Source organism: Oncorhynchus mykiss, chromosome 25 (assembly GCF_057628025.1).
Source record: "Oncorhynchus mykiss isolate SJ-2025 chromosome 25, ASM5762802v1, whole genome shotgun sequence".
Taxonomy (NCBI): Eukaryota; Metazoa; Chordata; class Actinopteri; order Salmoniformes; family Salmonidae; genus Oncorhynchus; species Oncorhynchus mykiss.
In genome coordinates this window covers 512,028-527,500 of record NC_143046.1, presented here as the reverse complement: position 1 = coordinate 527,500, position 15,473 = coordinate 512,028, and the positions used below count along the sequence as shown (strand labels likewise).

Sequence of the window (15,473 nt, the reverse complement as noted above, 5' to 3'; positions counted from 1 at the left end):
CTGTTTGTATCACACTGCTTTGCTTTATCTTGGCCAGGTCGCAGTTGTAAATGAGAACTTGTTCTCAACTGGCCAACCTGGTTAAATAAAGGTTAAATAAAGGTGAAAAAAAGGTGAAATAAAGGTTAAAAATAATGTCTATTAATACAGTTGCAGATGGTCTTGTTCAGGCAATAAACAAATATTTAGATAACAGTGCTTACAAACGCATTCCAACACCTGGATTTCTCAAGTCTCTCTCTCTCTCTCTCTTTCTCTCCCTCTGTCTCTGTCTCTGTCTCTCTCTCTCTCTCTCTCTCTCTCTCTCTCTCTCTCTCTGAATATTCTCTCTCTCTCTCTCTCTCTCTCTCTCTCTCTCTCTCTCTCTCTCTCTCTCAATTCAATTCAAGGGGCTTTATTGGCATGGGAAACATGTGTTAACATTGCCAAAGCAAGTGAGGTAGATAATATACAAAAGCGAAATAAATAATACAAATTTACAGTAAACATTACACATACAGAAGTTTCAAAACAATAAAGACATTACAAATGTCATATTATATATATATATATATATATATATATATATATATATATATATATATATATATATATATATACAGTGTTTTAACAATGTACAAATGATTAAAGTACACAAGATAAAGTAAATATGCATAAATATAGGTTGTATTTACAATGGTGTTTGTTCTTCACTGGTTGCCCTTTTCTCGTGGCAACAGGTCACAAATCTTGCTGCTGTGATGGCACACTGTGGAATTTCACCCAGTAGATATGGGAGTTTATCAAAATTGGATTTGTTTTCGAATTCAAATTATTTCTCTGTCTCTCTGTCTCTCTCTCTCTCTCTCTCTCTTTCTCTCTCTCTATCTCTTTCTCTCTCTATCTCTTTCTCTTTCTCTCTCTATCTCTCTATCTCTCTATCTCTCTCTCTCTCTGTCTGCCTCTCTGTCTGTCTCTCTTTCTGCCTCTCTGTCTGTCTCTCTGTCTGTCTCTCTGTCTGCTTCTCTGTCTGCCTCTCTGTCTGCCTCTGTCTGTCTCTCTGTCTGTCTCTCTTTCTCTCTCTCTCTCTCTCTCTCTCTCTCTCTCTCTCTCTCTGTCTGTCAAGGCTATAGCAAGGCTATGCTCACTCAGACTGTACATAGTCATTGATTTTCTTAATTTTGGGTCAGTCACAGCGGTCAGGTATTCTGCTACGGTGTACTCTGTTTAGGGCTAGATAGTCGTCCAATTTGCTCTGTGTTTTGGTTGATTCTTTCCAGTGTATGAAATAGTTATCTTTTTGCTTTCTCACAATTTGGTTAGGCCTAAATGTGTTTCTGTGGGGTCTGTTTGTATTTGTGAACTGAGCCCCAGAACCAGCTGGCTGAGGGGACTCTTGTCTAGGTTCATCTCTCTGTAGGTAAGGGCTCTGTGGGGTCTGTTTGTGTTTGTGAACAGAGTCTCAGAACCAGCAGGCTGAGGGGACTCTCTAGGTTCATCTCTCTGTAGGTGAGGGCTTTGTGGTGGAAGGTTTGGACATCTCCTTTTTTTAGGTAGAATTTAACATGCGCTTTTCTGAGTTTTGATAACTAGCGAGTATAGTCCAAATTCTGCTCTGTACACATAGTCTCAATTGAGTGTTTGTCCCATTTTGTGAATTCTTGGTTTGTGAGTGGACCCCAGACCTCACAACCATAGAGGGCAATGTGTTCGATATCTGATTTAAGTATTTTTAGCCAGATCCTAATTGGGATGTTGAGTTTTATGTTCCTTTTGATTGTGTAGAAGGCCCTTCTTGCTTTGTCTCTCAGATTATTCACATCTTTTTTGAAGTTACTTAGGCCAAGGTACATATAGTTTTTTGTGATTTTTGTTTCTATGGCAACGGTGTCTTGATGGAATTTGTATTTATGATCCTGGCAACTGGACCTTTTTTGGAACACTATTATGTTGGTCTTACTGAGATTTGCTGTCAGCGCCCAGGTCTGACAGAATCAGTGCAGAAGATCTAGGTGCTGCTGTAGGCCCTCCTTGGTTGGGGACAGAAGCACCAGATCATCAGCAAACAGGAGACATTTGACTTCAGATTCTAGTAGGGTGAGGCCGGGTGCTTCTGACTGTTCTAGTGCCATCGCCAATTCGTTGATATATATGTTGGTGGGGCTCAAGCTGCATCCCTGTCTCAATCCACAGCCCTGTGGAAAGAAATGTGTGTGTTTTTTTGCTGATTTTAACCCCACGGTTGTTGTTTGTGTTAATGGATTTTGTGTTTTTCCCTCAACTTTTTCTTTCTCAATTCAATTCAAAGGGCTTTATTGGCACGGGAAACATATGTTAACATTGCCACAGCAAGTGAAATGGATAATGAACAAAAGAGAAATAAACAATAAAAAATGAACAATTAACATTACACTCACAGAAGTTTTTAATCCCAGCCCCCATCCCCGCGGTAGGCCAGTTAAAAAATGGTTCTTAACTGACTTGTCTAGATAAATAAAGGTTAAATTAACAATTTAAATATTTTAAAAAGTTCCAAAACAATTGAAACATTTCAAATGTCATATATTATTGCTATATACAGAGTTGTACCGATGTCTCTCTCTCTCACACGCCAAGACAGTACCTACCACACATTCTCTCTCTCTCTCCATCTCATGTTGACAGCCTTCCACAGTCTACTCCTTAACTGGGGGCCTCTGTCTCTCTCTGTACTGAATCCCACATAGTGACTTAACATTGTAACACAAAGTAACTGAACAGAGTAAAACTGTCAATTAAAACATTAACACACAGTGATTTAACACAGTAACACAGTGACTTAACACAGTAACACAGTGACTTAACACAGTAACACACAGTGACTTAACACAGTAACACAGTGACTTAACACAGTAACACAGTGACTTAACACAGTAACACAGTGACTTAACACAGTAACACAGTGACTTAACACTGTAACACAGTGACTTGGCTAGACTATATAGCCTTCCTAACATTCAGCTATATAATGCTGCTTCATGCTGATCTGTTATGAATGTACTACAGCTGAGGTAGCAGTGTCAGGGACTGGGCCAACGTGTGTGTCACCGTGAGTGAACTCTGTGTGTACGCAGCTGTCTTTTCAAGGTCCATGACCTGACCTGCTGTATACATGAGCTACACACACAATGCAGCTGTTTCTTTCTGTCAGTCCCACTATAGATACTAGACCAATACAGCGGTTTCTTTATATCAGTCATAGTACAGATAGTACAACTCAGACAGACAGGCAGAGAAACAGGTAGAGAGAATGGCAGAGAAACAGGTAGACAGGCAGGCAGACAGGCAGACATAAAGGCAGAGAAACAGGCAGACAGAAAGGCAGAGAAACAGGCAGACAGAAAGGCAGAGAAACAGGCAGACAGACAGACAGAGAAACAGGCAGGCAGACAGGCAGAGAAACCGGCAGACAGAAAGGCAGTGAAACAGGCAGACAGACAGGCAGAGAAACAGGCAGACAGACAGGCAGAGAAACAGGCAGACAGAAAGGCAGAGAAACAGGCAGACAGGAAGGCAGAGAAACAGGTAGACAGGCATGTAGAATGTATCAAATCAAAATGCAAAACTGATAATCAGATAATCCTCCCCCATGCCTGTCTCTTTTCCCCTTTATTCCAGTGTTATTATGGGGGTTAAAAAGGTATAAACATAATACTGTAAGGAGTTCCAGGTCAGGAATCAGCTGGCATTGATTTCAAGGCATGCTCTTAGTCCTGGTCCTATCTGACAGGGAAAGAGAGAGATGTCCTAGTCCTATCTGACAGGGAAGGAGAGAGAGATGTCCTGGTCCTATCTGACAGGGAAAGAGAGAGATGTCCTAGTCCTATCTGACAGAGAAAGAGAGAGATGTCCTGGTCCTATCTGACAGGGAAAAAGAGAGATGTCCTAGTCCTATCTGACAGAGAAAGAGAGAGATGTCCTGGTCCTATCTGACAGGGAAAGAGAGAGATGTCCTGGTCCTATCTGACAGGGAAAGAGAGAGATGTCCTAGTCCTATCTGACAGGTAAAGAGAGAGATGTCCTAGTTCTATCTGACAGGGAAAGAGAGAGATGTCCTAGTCCTATCTGACAGGTAAAGAGAGAGATGTCCTAGTCCTATCTGACAGGTAAAGAGAGAGATGCCCTAGTCCTATCTGACAGGGAAAGAGAGAGCCGCTGATGATATAACTTTTAAGACCCAAACAAGTTGTTAAAGGCTAACAGTTGAACCTGTAAAGAAAAAGATAACTTTTGGTTCAGTGACCGATTATCTTGATTGACACTAGTTACCACAGCCACAAAGTAATAACCCTGCCGATTTCTACTATTTCTCTTTTTAAAATCTTATTTTAAACCTAACCTTAATGTCACCTGTTAAGTCCACTTCAATCCGTGTAGATGAAGGGGAGGAGACCGGTCAAAAATTATGTTTAAACCTTGAGACATTTGAGACGGATTGTGTGCCATTCAGAGGGTGAATGGACAAGACAAAAGATTTAAGTGCCTTTCAAAAGGGTATGGTAGTATGTGCCCGGCGGTTTGTGTCAAGAACTGCAACACTGCTGGGTTTTTCACACTCAACAGTTTGCTGTGTGTATCAAGAATGGTCCTCCACCCAAAGGACATCCAGCCAACTTGACACAACTGTGGGAAGAATTGTAGTCAACATGGGCCAGCATCCCTGTGGAACGCTTTCAACACCTTGTAGTGTCCATGCTCCAACAAATTGAGGCTGTTCAGAGGGCAAAAGGGGGTGCGACTCAATATTAGGTTGGTGTTCCTAATGTTTTGTACACTCAGTGTATATATATTTTTTTGTGGAAACCTGATATCTGAGTTAGTGAGGATGATGATAATGATGACAGCTCACCTGGTTGTCACCTCTGGTTGTCAAGTCAACACGTTCAACACTGCTACTGTCCCGGGAAACATCAGACTGGTTCACCAACAAGTGTTTTGTTTTTCTTCCGCAGGTGGTCTCTTTGCAGTAACTTCCCTTCAAACAGTATTTAAAAGTTTCCCAGGTTCTGTCATTTTGTAAAAACTTAACAATCTCGCCGTATCTAGAAGAGCATGTTGTTTATTTCTACTTGATGGAAAACGCAGTAAGGGATCCAATTCACCGCGCAGGGTCCTGTGCCTAGTTGAATGTGAATTTCAGCAGAGGATTTGTTTGTGTGTTCGCCGGCGCGTGCGCGTGCGCGGTCGGTGGGCTGGAGGTCGACTTGCATGGCCAGAGGAAACGAGACAATAGCACCTTGGTCGCTGGAGGGAGGGGGGCAGGGGCACGTGGGAGCTGAATAGGGAATTGTTGGAGAGGAGGAAGGGAGAGTGGAGCAGGGGAAGGAAAGAGAGAGGAGGGCTCTCCGTCCTGTGCCCCTCTCCCTCTTCCTTTCTCCTCTCCCTCTTTCTCTCCCTTTCTCCATCCCCCTCTCTCTCTCACTCTCCCTTTCTCCAACCCTCTCTCTCCCTCTCCCGTTCCCCCCTCTTCCTTTCTCCCCCCCCTCTCTCTCTCCCTCTCCCTTCCCCACCCCCTCCCTCCCTCCCTCTCCCTCTCTCCATCCCCCTCTCCCTCTCCCTTTCTCCATCCCCCTCTCTCCCTCTCCCTTTCTCCATCCCCCTCTTTCCCTCTCCCTCTCCCTCTCCCTCTCCCTTTCTCATCCCCCTCTTTCCCTCTCCCTCTCCCTCTCCCTTTCTCCATCCCCCTCTCTCCCTCTCCCTCTCCCTCTCCCTTTCTCCACCCCCTCTTTCGCTCTCCCTCTACATCCCCCTCTCTCCCTCTCCCTTTCTCCACCCCCTCTTTCCCTCTCCCTCTCCCTCTTCCTTTCTCCTTCCCCCTCTCCCTCTCCCTTTCTCCATCCCCCTCTCCCTCTCCCTTTCTCCACCCCCTCTCTCCCTCTCCCTCTCCCTTTCTCCACCCCCTCTCTCCCTCTCCCTCTTCCTCTCCCTTTCTCCACCCCTCTCTCCCTCTCCCTTTCTCCACTACCCTCTTTCCCTCTCCCTCCCCCTCTCCCTCTCCCTTTCTCCACCCCCTCCCTCCCTCTCCCTCTCCCTCTCCCTTTCTCCACCCCCTCTCTCCCTCTCCCTTTCTCCACTACCCTCTTTTCCTCTCCCTCCCCCTCTCTTCCACTCTCTTTCTCTCAATTCAATTCAAGGGCTTTATTGGCATGGAAAACATATGTTTACATTGCCAAAGCAAGTGAAATGGGAATAGGTAATGAACACTTCGTGAAATAAACAATAACAGATTTACAGGAAGCTTACAAAAGTTCCATAATAATAAAGACATTTCAAATGTCATATTATGTCTTTATACAGTGTTGTAATGTGCAAATAGCTAAAGCACAAAAGGGAATATAAACTAAAACATAAATATAGGTTGTATTTACAATGGTGATTGTTCTTCACTGGTTGCCTTTTTTTGAGGCAACAGGTTGCAAACCTTGCTGCTGGGATGGTAAACTGTGGTATTCACTCGGTAGATATGGAAGTTAATCACAGTTGGATTTGTTTGGAATTCTTTGTGGATCTGTGTAATCTGAGGGAAATATGTGTCTCTAATATGGTCATACATTTGGCAGGAGGTTAGGAAGTGCATGTCAGTTCCCACCTCATTTTGTGGGCAGTGAGCACATAGCCTGTCTTCTCTTGAGAGCCATGTCTGCCCACGGCAGCCTTTCTCAATAGCAAGGCTATGCTCACTGAGTCTGTACACTGTCAAAGCTATCCTTAAGTTTGGGTCAGTCATAGTGGTCAGGTATTCTGCCACTGTGTACTCTCTGTTTAGGGCCAAATAGCATTCTAGTTTGCTCAGTTTTTTTTGTTAATTCTTTCCAATGTGTCAAGTAATTATCTTTTTGTTTTCTCATGATTTGGTTGGGTCTAATTGTGTTGCTGTCCTGTGGCTCTGTGTGGTGTGTTTGTGTTTGTGAACAGAGCCCCAGGACCAGCTTGTTTAGGGGACTCTTCTCCAGGTTCATCTCTCTGTAGGTGATGGCTTTGTTGTGGAATGTTGGGAATCGTTTTCTTTTAGGTGGTTGTAGAATTTAACGTCTATTTTCAGGATTTGTCATCATTAGTGGGTATCGGCCTAATTCTGCTCTGTATGTACTATTTATTGTTTTACATTGTACTCTGAGGATATTTTTCCAGAATTCTGCATGCAGAGTCTCAATATGGTGTTTGTCCTATTTTGTGAATTCTTAGTTGGTGAGCGGACCCCAGACCTCACAACCATAAAAGGTAATGGGCTCTATAACTGATTCAAGCATTTTTAGAGAGAGAGAGAGAGAGAGAGAGAGAGAGAACAGGGCCAGATGCTCAGCAGGCTCTGCTCACACTTACTGGTCTGAGGCCAAACCAGGCGACTAACAACATTCAACACTTTATGGAACAGAAAGCCTTCACTGGTTGCCCTTATTCATGCTGGAATATCCAAGGCCTGAGGTCATCTGCCTTTAGCCTAAAAAGCAGGAACCTGAACTTCACCACATGGTATAGAGGAGAAGGACCTACTAGGTTACAGAAATCTGTCCCATCCACCAAACTACCAGGTGTGAAACAGGGAAGGAACTCAGGGGGTACTCTAATTTAGTGTAGAGCAGACCTAACTCACTCTATTAAATTAATCAAACAGGAACATTTTACATTTGGCTGGAAAATCAAAAGGAGATGATCTCAACGGAAAAAAATGTCCTCCTGAGTGCTACCTACAGTGCATTCATAAAGTATTCAGGCCCCTTCCCTTTTTCCACATTTTGTTCCGTTTCAGACTTACTCGAAAATGTATAAAATTACACATCTACACACAATGCCTCATAATGACAAAGCAAAAACAGGTTTTAAGAAATGTTGCTAATAGAAATACCTTGTTTACATAAATAATCAGACCCTTTGCTATGGGACTCAAAATTGAGCTCAGGTGCATCCTGTTTATATTGATCATCCTTGAGATATTTCTACAACTTGATTGGAGTCCACCTGTGGTAAATTCAATTGATTGGACATGATTTGGAAAGACACACACCTGTCTATATTAGGCCCCACGGTTGAAAGTGCATGTCAGAGTAAAAAAAAAAGCCATGAGGTCGAAGGAATTGTCTGTAGAGCTCCGAGACAGCATTGTGGCACGGATCTGTGGAAAGGTACCATAAACTTTCTGCAACATTGAGGGTCCCGAAGGACACAGTGGCCTCCATCATTGTTAAATGAAAGACGTTTGGAACAACCAAGACTCTTCCTACAGCTGGCCGCCCGGCCAAACTGAGCAATCGGGGGAGAAGGAATAACCCGATGGTCACTCTGACAGAGCTCCAGAGTTACTCTGTGGAGATGGGAGAACCTTCCAGAAGGACAACCATCTCTGCAGCACTCCACTAATCAGGCCTTTAAACGGAAGCCACTCCTCAGTAAAAGGCACAGCCCGCTTGGGATTTGCCAAAAGGTACCTTAAGGACTTTCAAACAGTGAGCAACAAGATTATCTGGTCTGATGAAACCAAGATTGAACTCTTTGCCCTAAATGCCAAGTGCCTGGCACCATCCCTACGGTGAAGCATGGTGGTGGCAGCATCATGCTGTGGGGATGTTTTTCAGCGGCAGGGACTGGGAGACTAGTCAGAATCAAAGCAAAGATAAACGGAGCGAAAGTACAGAGAGATGCTGTTCCAGAGCGCTCAGGATTTCAGACTGGGGCAAAGGTTTACCTTCCATTAGGAAAACAACCCTAAGCTTCGGGACAAGTCTCTGAATGTCCTTGAATGGCCCAGCCAGAGCCCGGACTTGAACCCGATCGAACATCTCTGGAGAAACCTGAAAATAGCTGTGCAGCGACGCTCCCCATCCAACCTGACAGAGCTTGAGAGGATCTGCAGAGAAGAATGGGAGAAACTCCACAAATACAGGTGTTCCAAGCTTGTAGCGTCATACCCAAGAAGACTCATGGCTGTTATCGCTGCCAAAGGTGCTTCAACAAAGAACTGAGTAAAGGTCTGAATACTGATGTAAATGTGATATTTCAGTTTTGTATTTTTAATTGATTTGCAAAGATGTATAAAAACCTGTTTTTGCAGGCATTATGGGGTATTGTGTGTAGATTGATGAGGGGGGAAAAATAATTTAAAACATTTTAAAATAAGGCTGTAACATTACAAATTGTGAAAAAAGTGGTCCGAATACATTCCGAATGTATATCCCCCCACTAGAATCCCCATACTTTAATGAAGACAGCTTCTCCATCCTAGAGGAAGGGATTTCCAGGCCAAGGGACATAGTCTGTGGTGACCTAAATGCCAGAACTAGACAAGACCTGACACCCCCAGCACACAGGGGGACAAACACCTACCTGAAGGTGACAGCATTCCATCCCCCATATGTCACCTTAGACACAACTTATTTAAAAAATGTATATTTATCCTTATTGTAAGGTGGAAATGCACACAATAACATAACTACAACTATGAAAACATACCAACAAAAACGGTCACAACTCCTGCAGCTCTGTCGCACGTTGGTTGTGTACATAGTCAATGGTCGGCTTCAAGGGGACTCGTACAGTAGATACACTTATAGCTCTGTTACATCCTGGGTATGTACATAGTCAATGGTCGGCTTCAAGGGGACTCGTACAGTAGATACACTTATAGCTCATCTCTTGCCAGTAGTACTGTAGACTACTTTATCACTGACCTCAACCCAGAGTCTCTCAGAGCGTTCACAGTCAGCCCACTGACACCTCTATCAGATCACAGCAAAATCACAGTCTACTTGAATAGAGCAACACTCAGACTCATCGAAGCCGAACAAACAGAATCATATTAAGACGTTAACTGACTAAAGGTACAAAAAAAATACAAAAGTTGGCAAAGTTGGTCTGCTATACAAATGGATGGAAAAGCAGTGTTGGGGAAATCATAGCACAGTATAAAAGCAAAGTACACAAACAACAAATGTTAAAATAAATATATAGATTTCTTTCCATGGGGCCGTTGGGTGACACATGGATGCTGCTTGAGCCCCACCCTCTTTTACATATGTATATCAACAAATTGGAAAAGGGCAATAGAACAGTCTGCAGCACCTGGCTTCACCTTACTGACTCAGAAGTCAAATGTCTACTGTTTGCGGATGATCTGGTGCTTCTGTCCCCAACCAAGGAGGGCCTACAGCAGCACCTAGATCTTCTGCACAGACTGTCAGACCTGGGCCCTGATAGCAAATCTCAGTAAGACCAACAAAATGGTGTTCCAAAGAAAGATCCAGTTTAAAAGACAACAAATGCAAATTATATCTAGACACTGTTGCTCTAGAAACAGAGCACACAATCCAGAAAAGAGCTGTTCAATTCTGCTACCACTTAAAAGGAAGCAATGCCCACACATTCCACCACAAACACAAACAGACCCCAAAGAGCCCAGGACAGAAACACATTTAGACCCAAAGAAATCATCAGAAAACAAAATGATAACTATTTCACACATTGGAAAGAAAAAAAAACTGAACGAACTAGAATGCTATTTGGCCCTAAACAGAGAGTACACAGTGGCAGAATACCTGACCACTGTGACTGACCCAAACTTAAGAAAATCAATGACTTTGTACAGACTTAGTGAGCATAGCCTTGCTATTGAGAAAGGCTGCCGTAGGCAGACATGGCTCTCAAGAGAAGACAGGCTGTAACGGTTGTCGTTGGTGGAAGAAGGAGAGGACCAAGGTGCAGCGTGGTACTTGTTCATGATCTTTTAATTACACTTAACACTAGCACAAACGAAACAGTCCTGTCTGGTACAGAGACCAAAAACAACTACCCACAACTCAAGGGCGAAAACAGGCTGCCTAAGTATGGTTCTCAATCAGAGACAACGATTGACAGCTGCCTCTGATTGGGAACCATACCAGGCCAAACACCTAGAAATACAAACATAGAACAAAACAGAATGCCCACCCCAGCTCACGCCCTGACCAACCTAAAATAGAGACATAAAAAAAGGAACTAAGGTCAGGACGTGACACAGGCTGTATAAAGACTGCCCACAAAATGAGGTGGAAACTGAGCTGCACTTCCTAACTTCCTGCCAAATGTTTGACCATATTAGAGACACATGTTTCCCACAGATCCCACAAACATTGATAAATTCCCATATCTGTTAGGTGAAATACCGCAGTGTGAAGTCACAGCAGCAAGATGTGTGGACCGTTACCATGAGAAAAGGTCAACCAGTGGAGAACAAACACTATTCTAAATACAACCTGTATTTTTCTGTTTATTTATTTGACCTTTCATACTTCACTGTACAAACACAATAATATACCATTATAGTCTTTAAAACCTTATGTGAGTAATGTTTACTAATGTTTCCTTCCCTTTTGTTAATTATCTATTCCATTTGCTTTGGCAATGTAAACATGTTTCCCATGCTGACAAAAACCCTTTGAGTTGAATTGAATTGAGAGAGAGAGCGAGAGAGAGAGAGAGAGAGAGAGAGACTGTGTGTGTGTAAGCAGGTGCGTGTGTCTTCAAGAGTTCCTGGAACCAGGAAAAGGGAGTGACAGGGAGGATAGGAGCAGCTTCCCAGCTACCCATAATGCACTCTGTGCAGTTACTCCTACTAACTGTCAACTCTTTCATCCATGAACGTTCCACTGGAGACCTGTGTGTGTGTGTGTGTGTGTGTGTGTGTGTGTGTGTGTGTGTGTGTGTGTGTGTGTGTGTGTGTGTGTGTGTGTGTGTGGGTGGGTGGGTGGAGGGGGATACAGATACAGACTGGCTCAGAGGATACCATATACACATATAGATTTTGATCTTTCTCTCTCTCACCCCTCCCTTCTCTCTATGTTCTCTCTCTTTCTCTCTCTCACCCCTCCCTTCTCTCTATGTTCTCTCTCTTTCTCTCTCTCACCCCTCCCTTCTCTCTCTGTTCTCTCTATGTTCTCTCTCTGTCTCTCTCTCTCTGCTCTATCTCTCTGTTCTATTTCTCTGTTCTCTCTCTATCTGGTATCTCTCTATGTCCTCTCTCTGTGTACTATTTCTCTGTTCTCTCTCTATCTGTTCTCTCTCTATGTCCTCTCTCTGTGTACTATTTCTCTGTTCTCTCTCTATGTCCTCTCTCTTTGTACTATTTCTCTGTTCTCTCTCTATCTGTTCTCTCTCTATGTCCTCTCTCCGTGTACTATTTCTCTGTTCTCTCTCTATCTGTTCTCTCTCTGTCCTCTCTCTGTGTACTATTTCTCTGTTCTCTCTCTCTGTGTTCTCTCTCTGTGTTCTCTCTCTCTGTGTTCTCTCTCTGTGTTCTCTCTCGCTCTGTTTTCTCTGTCTCTGTTTTCTCTCTCTGTTCTCTCTCTCTGTGTTCTCTCTCTCTCTCTGTTTTCTCTGTCTCTGTTTTCTCTCTCTGTTCTCTCTCTCTGTGTGTTCTCTCTCGCTCTGTTTTCTCTGTCTCTGTTTTCTCTCTATGTTCTCTCTCTCTGTGTTCTCTCTCGCTCTGTTTTCTCTGTCTCTGTTTTCTCTCTCTGTTCTCTCTTTCTGTGTTCTCTCTCTCTGTTTTCTCTGTCTCTGTTTTCTCTCTCTGTTCTCTCTCTCTATATGTTCTCTCTATATGATTTCTCACCTCTATCTCTCTGTTCTCTCTCTATATGTTCTCTCTCTATATGTTCTCTCTATATGATTTCTCACCTCTATCTCTCTGTTCTCTCTCTATACGATCTCTCATCTCTCTGTTCTCTCTCTATATGTTCTCTCTCTCTATATGTTCTCTCTCTCTATATGTTCTCTCTATATGATTTCTCACCTCTATCTTTCTGTTCTCTCTCTATACGATCTCTCATCTCTCTGTTCTCTCTCTATATGTTCTCTCTATATGTTCTCTCTATATGATTTCTCACCTCTATCTCTCTGTTCTCTCTCTTTATGATCTCTCATCACCGTTCTCTCTCTATATGATCTCTCATCACTCTGTTCTCTCTTTCTCTCTGTTCTATCTCTCTCTGATCTATCAATTAAATTACATTTGCTTTATTGGCATGATGTAACAGTGTACATATTGCCAAAGCTTAGTTTGGATATTTACAATATGAAAATAATAAGAATCAAAATTATGAACAGGACAACAGTAACATTAAGAACCAAGGATCAAAATAACCATACATTGAACAATAACAATAAGCATACAGTAGAGGACATGTGCAGGTTGATTGGTCTGCCAGACACTGTCCCTCAACTTATGGCAGGCAGCAATGTAGTGTGCTGCCACCCCACAGTTCTCTGCGTCCTCCCCCAACAGGACGGGTAGCCTACTCTCATCAGAGAGGTCTTTGAAACCTTGAATAAGGGTTTCACTTTTGGGGAAATTACACTAATTGATTTTGTCAGGAAATGCAGCTCTGTCTCAGGTTCTGCTGTTGTGCAGTGGTTGCACAGCTTTTCCTCTACAGGGAGCCAGGTTTTCCTGTGTCTACCCTTCTCAATGGCAAGGCTGTGCTCAACGAGCCTGTACTTTGTCAAGGTTTTTATAAGGTTTTGATCAGTAACCATGGTCAAATAGTTAGCTACGGTGTACTGTGGATTTAGGGCCAGATAGCACTGCATTTTGCTTTGTGTTTGTGCTTGTGTTTCCCAGTAAGCAATGTAGTTTTGTTTTGACTGTGTTGTAATTTGGTTTATCCTGATTGATTGGATGTTCTGGTCCTGAGGCTTCAGTGTGTTAGTAGAACAGGTTTGTGAACTCAGCCCCAGGACCAGCTGGATGAGGGGACTCCTTTCTTTGCTCAGCTCTTGGCATTGCAGGGCTTGGTAAATGATATGAGAGGGGGTCACTGTATTTTAGATGTTTCCAAAACTTAATTGCTCTTTTTTGAGTTTTTATTATTAGTGGATATTGGCCTAATTCTGCCCTGCATGCAGTGTTTGTAGTTTTCCTCTGGACATGTAGGAGAATCTTACAGAACTCTGCATGCAGGGTTTCAATGGGGTTTGCCCACTCTGCTACTCTGTTGACCAGGCTGCCTACTCTCTCCTGCTCCTCTCGCAGGTTGTTGGTGCCGGTGTGAATAATAATGTGGCCTGGTGTGACAAGGTCAGGCTGGGACAGGATGTGGAGTGCATCCTGTGTTTTTGGGCATCATATTTTGGACACCTTGTGGTGGGAGAAGAGTTTATCATCTTGGATGAATTTCCATTTGAGTCAATGAGGATGGCCACCTCAGTGGGTTTTACCAGAGTAGTGGGTTTATGGTCTGGGGCTGGGTACACAGGGCCTGTGTACATGGAGGGATGAGTGGGGGTGTGTCGGGGGGAGGAGAGCTTCTCTCTGTAGTAGGTGTCTCCATGTGAGCCTCCTTGTTGACTGGGGGTGTGGGTAAAGGGTTGAGGGTATGGGGGGATTGTTGGTAAAGCTGGGTCAGTGGGGTTGTTAGGGGTGGTGAGGGGCTGCAGCTTCTCTCTAGGAGTCTCTACAGTCTGTTCTCTGTGCTGCAGCACCCTCTTGATGACAGACAACTCCTTTACCATCTCCTGTGGTACGGCTCTCTCCTCATGGTGGCCTTTACCTCCTCTAGAGCTGTGGTAAGGTTCTCTCCTCATGGTGGAGCTCAGTAACCCATACCTCTTACAGAGCCAGTCTGTCTCTCAGCAGTCTGGAGGTGGTGTAGCTGGGGGGCTGCTCCTTCAGCTCAGTAACCCATACCTCTAATAGAGCCAGCCGGTCTCTTAGCAGGCTGATGGTAGTGAGGTGAGGGGAGAGGTTGGGGTGCTCTCCTTGTCCTTTTTGGTTTCCTCCATCTATCCCAGGGGGGGGGGTGGGTGGGGGGGGTGTAGTGCAGCCCCACTGCCCTGGACCATGACTGTCCTCCTGATACATGTTTACTGTCAGAAACCTGTTTTCCTGGTCCTTATCGCTGTCCTCAAACATGTGGATTTGCCTTCCCTTGCAGAGAACTTTCTTTGTGGTATAGCTGAAATGCCTGGCTACAGCTGTACGCCAGGCAGTAGTGGGTCTGTGTAAAATAGCAGGTTTGTAACAGTCCTGTTTTGTGACCAGTTGGCAAACAACGTTTATGAGTTCTCCCTCAGAATTCTGTGTTTTTAATATTGATTCTTCCTTTCTCTGAGTTGATTTCTGCTGGATATTCAGAAAAGGGGGGAAAGTCTGTCAGTCTCTGCTATCGCTGCCTCAGTGGCCTGTTGCTATGGTTACCAGCAGTAAACAGTTGGCTCTAGACGGAAAGTTAGCTGACAGATTTGAAATTGGCTAGCTAGCACGATTAAGATTGGTCTTTTAACTCACTCTCTGTCAATCTTTTCCTCCTGTGTTGATCTTCAGTTGTACAATTTGATTACCAATACATTTTTGCTAGTTTAATCGTGTCAATCTCACTCATAACAACCAAAAAGTTATAACAAGTCAGGAGAAGTTGACTTCTCTCTCAATTTAAATGTAAATCTTTCTCTGTTCTATCTCTCTCTGTTCTCTCTCTCAATTTTATCTC

General features: G+C 43.7%; 1 protein-coding gene across 2 annotated transcripts in view; it reads right to left on the bottom strand.

The window, feature by feature from the left end:
- The window catches only part of lpar4 (lysophosphatidic acid receptor 4), a 10,356-nt gene extending 4,967 nt beyond the window's left edge, over positions 1-5,389 (bottom strand). For both annotated transcript variants that reach the window (XM_036970129.2, XM_090220778.1), the window contains exon 1: positions 4,868-5,389. The gene's annotated coding sequence lies outside the window, so the exon portion shown is untranslated. The remainder of the gene's footprint in view (positions 1-4,867) is intronic.
- Between the last annotated feature and the right edge of the window lie 10,084 nt (positions 5,390-15,473).